The sequence below is a fragment of the Drosophila hydei genome, unplaced genomic scaffold (genome assembly GCF_003285905.1).
Source record: "Drosophila hydei strain 15085-1641.00,03,60 unplaced genomic scaffold, DhydRS2 tig00000063-arrow-pilon, whole genome shotgun sequence".
Taxonomy (NCBI): Eukaryota; Metazoa; Arthropoda; class Insecta; order Diptera; family Drosophilidae; genus Drosophila; species Drosophila hydei.
In genome coordinates, this window is record NW_022045657.1 from 1,026,356 (window position 1) to 1,034,552 (window position 8,197).

General features: G+C 38.8%; 1 non-coding gene across 1 annotated transcript; it reads left to right on the plus strand.

Moving 5' to 3' along the window:
• The first annotated feature begins 2,936 nt into the window (after positions 1-2,936).
• On the plus strand, positions 2,937-3,008 carry Trnat-ugu. The gene has a single exon. It is a non-coding gene; the product is annotated as a tRNA-Thr (tRNA).
• Positions 3,009-8,197: the final 5,189 nt, after the last annotated feature.

Consider the following 8,197-nt stretch of genomic DNA (forward strand, 5'->3'; position numbering starts at 1 on the left):
GTTCGAAAACAATAACATTAAATCACTTAAAGTGTCAAGCAAGTTGTGGGCTGACTCTGAGGCGCCCTTGGCTGCCTGCACAGTGTCCAGTGCAAGTCCAGATGGCATTCATTATCATAATCTGCAACATCATAAAGCAATTTGTGGTGCTTTGAATGGGGGGCGCGCTGAGTTGTTTGCGTCGCATAGAGCGCGTTTATGGATATGTGCAGCTTGTTGCTCGCAGTGTTTGTTGTTGTTGTTGTGGGGCAGGGAAACCCGGCAAAAATCTTAATTACTTGCCCAACCAAGCGCTTGACCTCGCTCACACGCCCAGGACGAGTGTTGAACAAGCTTAAGTCGAATCTGTAGCTGAAGGGGCTGGCGTTGAAGTGTCGTCGTCGTGGTCGTCACCCACCAGGCCCATAATGGGGGTTAATTGGGCTGTGTGCGCGACACGCATACATCTTGGTAATTAACCAAAGAAGCGACTCCAAAATGACCATTGCCTAGGCCCCTGTCATGTCCAGGCGAGTGGACATGCTTTCTACAAATGGGTGGGGAGGCAGTAATTAAAGCCCATGAGCCCATGTGAACCGCTTGCTCACTTTCACTTGCCAACTGGCTGCAATTGTTAGAGATAGGCATCGAGCTCCTCCACTCTGTAGCGCCATATGCACATTTCATATTAATTTATGTGGCGTTACAACTTGCGCTTTCACTAGAATTTATTGTGCTGGCCAATGATAATATTTATTTAGTTTTGTTATTTCTTTTTTTGCCCTTCTGCTTTCTTTCATTGCTTTGCTCTGACTCAATTGGACTTTCTTCTGGGGTGGACTTTCGCAATTTATGGTTCCATTATGTTAATTATTGACAATTGCTGTATGGTCAAGTGCTAATTATTTCTATTAACGGGGAGCTATGTGCAGATACAAGCGAGTGAATAACCTCTAAGTGCAATGATCACTTTATGCCATGCCTTGGTGACATGCTTCTAAACAAGCAATGTGAACTTTCAACTCAACTTGAAGTTTATCTCTTCTTGATATATATTTCTATAAGAACATTGCATCTTGGATGAACCAATTAGCTTTGAGATCATAGAATATTTTTATTATTTCATTAATTATATAATTAAACCAAAGTATGAAATACAAAAAGAAATACTGAATTTATTAAAGTATCTAAAATATTTTAAATTTAAAATATATTCCAGCTTTCTCTATCAAAACTGTTGTGCACCCGCTAACAATAGCTACATTAGTTATAGTGAAATAGCTACCTACAAACCATATCTGTTTCTAAAACTCATTGTTATGCCAAAAATGTGCAGCACAATGAACAGAAAGGAGGAAAAAACTGAACAGAGAAATTTCTGAAATAATGGACTTTAATGGATGTTTACAGGGACTGAAATGCAGCACAAATAGTGACTGCAGCAAACAATGCATTTAAAAGAGCAGCTAAATGAAACAGAATTTTAAACAAATGCAAGAGAAAAGCAGAGAAGACGTATAAATATATTTTGTAAGCCATTAATCAAAGGGCAACTTGCGTCACTTTCACTCGAAACAAACAGATTTCATTAGCCAACTGTCGAGAAGGCTGTGGGGGGCTGTGCGAGGGTGCGAGCTTGTGGTTGGTAGCCTTAATTGTTATTTGGACAAATTGTTTTTGGCTTAACAAGGCGCAGGATTAATGATCTGGTCAGTCAATAAATGTGGCCAGCGGACAGAGGTGGATGAAATCCCTTTCCGACTCATCCTTTTTTTTATTTGCCTCTGACTCAAATGCTATAAAGCGCAACGGTTGCCGCTTTTTGTGGCATATAAATTGTTAACGGTTTCGGCAATTAAAGCCGCACTAATTGCCAACAATAAGACACTTAAGAAAACATGACTTCTGCATGGAAAATCAGACTAAGAACAGTAGCCATAAAAAGGGTTAGAAAACCCCGCGTAAAACAAGAATTGATGTCCAGGCAAATATAAAAGAGGACTCCTTTAAATTCAATTAGCATTGTCTTTAACTCTCTTGAGTCGGCTGACAATGATGTCATAGTCCTTGTAAGAATAATAGCAGGATATCATTACGACATCCTCAGCCATTAAGCCCAAACAGCAACAAAAAACTCGTTTGATGTCTCTTAAAAATCAGCTTACATTCAATTTTTATTGCAACGTTAAGAACTACTGTCCACCTTTTAAAGCTTTTTTTGGGCTTAACGCACGCAATTTTCTATTTTTGCTGTGTCCCCCCGGGTTGGCTGTGGACCCCATTGGAGCCCTTTGGCACTTTTTCGCCAGATAACGGGTGCAGCCGTGTTCGAAAAATGTCGCGGCCGGAAAAAAGTTTTGCGTCATAATAAATAATTTCAACGCATTCGTCTGGAAGGATTATACCGCAAACCTGCGTGGGCTACCTACCTTTTGGACCAGTCCCTCGGCCCAGAATAGAAGGCCTTAAAGCAAAATGAAACAAAAATGATTCAATGAACCTGGAAACATGAAAAAAAAGGTAAACAATTCAGTTATAATCTTGGCCATAATCTGAGTTTATGAAAAACTGTATACCTAAATGTGAGTGTTTCAGCCTTTTTTTAAATTGCCAAGGGAACTGTTTGTATATTTAATATTTTTGCAATATACATATAATTTATAGTCGTTTAATATAGTGTGCATATAGTTATTTTTAGAAAGTGATCTAATAAATTGTTTCCGTTATCTATAACAGACGTGAAAAGACAGCATAAAGTTGCCTCTGAAATATCTGAAAACTGTATTTTATCTCAAAGTAATTGCAAGCTGTACTTAAACTAATTAAAGTCAACTGATTTTTATCTTATTTCTAATAGAAGATATCGTTTGTAACTATCTTATGATACTGACGTTCTGACTGACACAAGTTTCGAGTTCTTGTCTTATCTTGGCTACTAAGCTGCCTTATGAGCATGTGCCTCTTTAGCTCAGTGGCAGAGCACTGGTCTTGTAAACCAGGGGTCGTGAGTTCAATCCTCACAGGAGGCAATAGGCTTTAGCAGTATTTTTTGTCAATATTTTTTTTTTTAAATATGGAATATTGAGTAAAGAATTATATATGTACATTATTTAACAACTTTACAGTAAGCATCTCTTAAAAGATTTATTGAAAAGAGCCATATTCCATCACCCATAGAGGCCAGCGTGTCCTTGTTGCAGTTCAAATGTCAAAAACGAAAGTAGAATGCATCGCATAAAGAATATCCAATTTAGATATTGCGGTCCTTTGACAAGCGTGAATGTTTTACATTTTTAATTAGAAAGTCACACAAGGAGGGGCGGCCAAGGGGTAGCCATGTGTGACATTATCGCTGACAGGACGTCAACGGCACGACTTACCCGACGCCAGGGGGCGTCTCTTGACACCCCCGGCTTAGCTTGCGGTTCGCATTAAAAGGCTTGGGTAAATAGAGATGCTTGGAGAGGGGGCAAATGGTGCGTCGTCGCATTCAAGGACATGTTAAGGATACTTGGGCTATTAGTTGATGTCGTTCGTCGCATTTGCTGTTGTCAAATATTTGCGCAAATGTTTGTGCCAACTGCGACCCGGAGTTCAAAACGTTGTCCGCCATTGACAACTTTTTTGTGCTTTCTATTTGACTTGTTGTTCGCTTTTAATTATGTTGTTTATTTTATCTATGGCCTCACATCCACTGCTATTTGTTTATAATTAAAGTCGCGCTTCAACGTATTTTCTTCATATTTTTTTGATTTTTCTTTGCCGACGTTTATCAGCAGCATAAATCGTATTCCATTCAGCGGCGCCTTAATTAAAAACCAACAATTGAGCCGCATACGCTTTGTTATTAATTAATCTGGCCTTGGCCCGAGCATGAAATGCGCATTAGCCAATAAATCAGTGCGCGACTCGCATGCGTTGCCGCACTGCTGCCCTTCCATTATCCTTATATCCTGGCAATATAGCAGGATTGGCATTGTTGCGGCAACACTGTCGCAATTTGTTTGGTTGCATTTTGGATGTTTGCTCTGTTTGCGACTTCATACAGAGAGAGTTTCGGCTTTTGTCTGAGAGAATAAGCTACCTTAAATATGGGAAGAGCTTAGGCTGACGGTAGATGAAAATATAATATGACATTTCATATAGATTTTTAAATAAAAACTTTTTTCAAATATTCATTTGTTTTATTCAAAAAGTTAGCCTGACTACTTTTACAGTTCTGTTTGTGCTTTGTTTTTTATACGCCTTTTATTCAGTCAGTAATACTAAATCTATTACTTCCAAGTATTAAGTTTTACAATGAAACTCTCTCAATTATACTTTAATATGAATAACTCAAAATACTACACACGTAATGAGGTTTCAATAAACAATATTATTAACAACTCAATCAAATCAGAAGCCAATTGGCTGCTCGACTTCCCAACTGGAATATCAAAGCAGAATCCCCAAAGTATGCAACGTTTTTTTCTGCTGACAAGCAGAAATGCTACGCTGTTTAGTGGCGAGACGTGTTGTGGTTGCGGCCAGGTCTGCGGGGATGGCGTGGCAATTTATCATTTTGTAAAGTTTGGCGAGTTTGTTGCAACTTGTTAAGCGGATGCCACGCAGGACAGTGTTGACGGCTAAGCACATGGCTTACTGTGGATAGGGGAGTAGATAGCTGTGCTTGAGTTTGAGTTTGAGTGCGGCCGTTAGAGGGCGCCAGTTGCCTGGCTTATTGCCCTGTTGGCGGGACCCCCTTTTAACTTTTGAGCCAGCCAGCTGACAATTGGCCTGCACTGTGCGTCTTTTGTAATTAATTTTGATGGACGACACGTTGCGCTTAGTTGGCTAACAGCTGCGTCCCAGGTAACAAACAACCAGAACAACTTTTCACCAGGTCCAACAAAAGTTTTTCCAGCAGCAGCCGCCGCTGCTTTATCTGTTGGCTGGTGGGTGGCAAGTGGCAGCTGTGGCATAATTTTTGGTGTTTTAATTTTGGTTGTTTTTCATTTTTTGGTGTTTGGCTGGTCCATCAATGTCTGGCACAGAGACAAAAAGCTATTAAGGGAATTAAAAATGCATGAAGCTAAAAATGGGTTTTTGGCTCAAACCCTGCTGATTGCCGACTGTCGGCTGGCGGCTGTCGATTTGCCTCTTGCACTTAGTTAATTAGAGCCAAGAGTCTTTGGTGCTCATTTTGCTTGAATCATAATAGATATATATATATTTATATCTATTCATAATTCATGCCACAAATTGTTTATTTCTTGTGGCAGCTGCTCCGTAATTGCATGTTGCAATTGCAGCAGCAACTGCTGCTGTTGCTGCCGTTTAACTGTTTGTGTGCACTTTGCAACTATGGGCAACGCCCCTATCTCGTCTTGTACCACCACCCGCTGGCAAATACTGTTTCATTTATGTAGAAATTCTATCCCATCCCATCATTTCGCCCATTTGTCTAATTTGTGTGTGTGCTTCTTGGGAATTAGAGTTGAGAAATTATAAGCTCACCCACTCACTCACACACGCACTCACTCACTTACTCAGTCACTCATTCATGCAGTCGTTCATTTATTTATTCATCTTGTTTAATTGCCAAAGTCGGCGACTACAAAACTCTCGTCACACTTACAATTCCGCATTTGGCGCAGATCTTTTGTTTTCTATACCATTATCTCTCTCACTCTCATGTTTTCTGTCCCTCTTTCTCTCTCACTCTATCTACTTCTATCTACTATCTACTCTAGCTGTATGTGCATTTCTTGAATTGTTCTATTAGTTTTAATTGAAGTACTTTCATTTATTCACATGCTGTCCCCACAGCTTGCAAATGCACAATGTTTGATTAAGCAATTCATGTTAATAACTTAACTTATATCTCAAAGACAAATTGAGGAATGGTTATAAAATACAACTATTAGCATGTATACGTTTGTGGAGGATAGTAGGAAAGTATTTACAAACATTTAATAAACTATTTTATAAAAATATATGTTAACACATGAAGGAATTTTAGATATATTCGAATTAGATAGATTTCACAGATTTTATTTCAGATGCTGCCAAAAATAAATACATATATTAATTAATAAATACTGAGCCTGCATTATAGCCAATCTTTTTATAATAATCTTGCTCAACTCAATTATACCTTAAGAAATTGCAGAAATTTATTTTTGCAAGTTTCCTAAGCCTAAACTTTATTCAAATATTATTATTAATTATTCATTATTTATTTAAAATTAAAATTATTTTTTTTTGGTTTCGAAGCATATTTAAAATTTAAATGAGATATATATATATATATTTATATATATATATATATATATATATATATATATGTATATATAACTTGTATATACAAGAATATTTATTTAGATATCCATTTCTTATCCTTCATCAATTAGTTCAATTGTTATTTGATACTTTTTAGGCCGGCTATGGTTCGTATTGTCATACGGTACCATTCTCTTGCAATAACATATTTCTTACAGTTTTTGCATCTCATGCGTTAAAGAAATCCCCAAAAATATCTGAATTCCACATACAATGTGGCATGCTTCAGCATTTCTTTTGGCAACATTTCTGGCAAAACATCTTGAAAATATTTGTTTTCTTTTGGCCTTATCGATATGTGCTGTTGGTCAGCTATAGGCCAAGTTATTGATGTCTGCGATCAGATAAAGCCACAATGAAAGAGAAACAGGAAGAGAGAGAGAGAGAGGTGAAATGCCGGCTGTTGCGGCAGCCAGTTGCGGTTGCATCTTGATGTTGTCTTTGGCTGTGGCTCGCGACAACGATGACGTTGCATGTGTGACACTTTTGGCACCGCAAATGCTTCCTCATCATTGGCATAACTCAAGAACTGTGCCATGCTATTGCCCGCTGCGTGGAATTGTGGTGATAAGCGATCAGCTGCCCTGAACCGCTGACGGTTTATGTGGTTCAAGTGGTGCTAAACTTTGTCTCTTTTAGCGGCATTTTTACAGAGTTTCTCTCATTCTTCTGCTGCCGCAGCTACTACAGCTAATCAGCAGCTGGCTTCATTATGTGCACAAATTATGTTTATCCGATTACCTGAGCAGTTAGCTAACCATTTGTCCATTTATTTGGACGCCCGCACCACAGGAAAACACCCCCGTTGGCTGGCATCTTAAGTAGCCCACAATGTGTGTAAACGTCACACGCCTCTCCAGTTCGCTTTGTTTTCCCGCTAAATTTCTGGCTACTTTTCCTAACAAATTGATTTCAGCTACAACTGGACAAGGCACGATCCTTGGTAGGGGCAGCAGCATATGGCGCATCTTTTACTGTGATTTGCCTCATAGATTATCCCGAAGCCTGCAACCGCCTCTGTCACTGCCTCAGCCTCTGCCGCTGCCTCCAGATTGCTTTGTCTTTGCTTGCCGCATTGTCATGGAAATGCGTATTGGCTGCAACTGCAACTGTGTATTGCATGCGTCTGCTTTGCTCTTGGTCTGCTGGGCATTGTCCCCATGCCATCTAGAATGCTATTCTTTGGGTGAAATTTGTATCGCCTTTTCCAAATCTACTTAGCACACAATGGCGTTGAAATAGTCTTATTGCTTTTTGAGTGCTATTTGCGCAAGATTTATGGTTTGATTTTCTCTCTCTAGCTGACCAAAAAAAGTAAAAGAATTATAGCTACGCAAATGGGTGTGAGTGAGAGAGGAAGATAGGCAAATTATGAAAGACATATGTTCTCTATAGGCAGAGAAATCTCTAGGTATACCTCTAAATTATGCCATGCTCTCAACGAGACTATGAGATTGATAAAAATAATGAATAAATAAATATATATATTATTTACTAGGTTTTCTAAGTCCATAGGAACCGATATATGTAATATATATAAGCATAAATATATGGAATATATATAAAGCTGAGTTTTAAGCTGGGTTTCCAGCTCATGCAACTGTTATGCTCTCTAAAAACTTTCTCGTCTTATTATTAACTAGGCATTCATGAGCTTAGACTAAACATGATAAACGGCACCTTAGCATCCCACTTGTTTGCCTTTTGGTATGCCTTGGGTCAATTACAAACGCCTGACAGATGGGTTCAACGTCGTGATTTCGCAGATTTATTCTTTCACCAACTCAATTTTCACCCGGCAACATCAACAAGAGTAGCAACAATAGCTACAATGGCCACAATCGAAGTGACTACCAAACGATATTCAAATGTTGTCAAAGTCGTCGATTATTCAAGA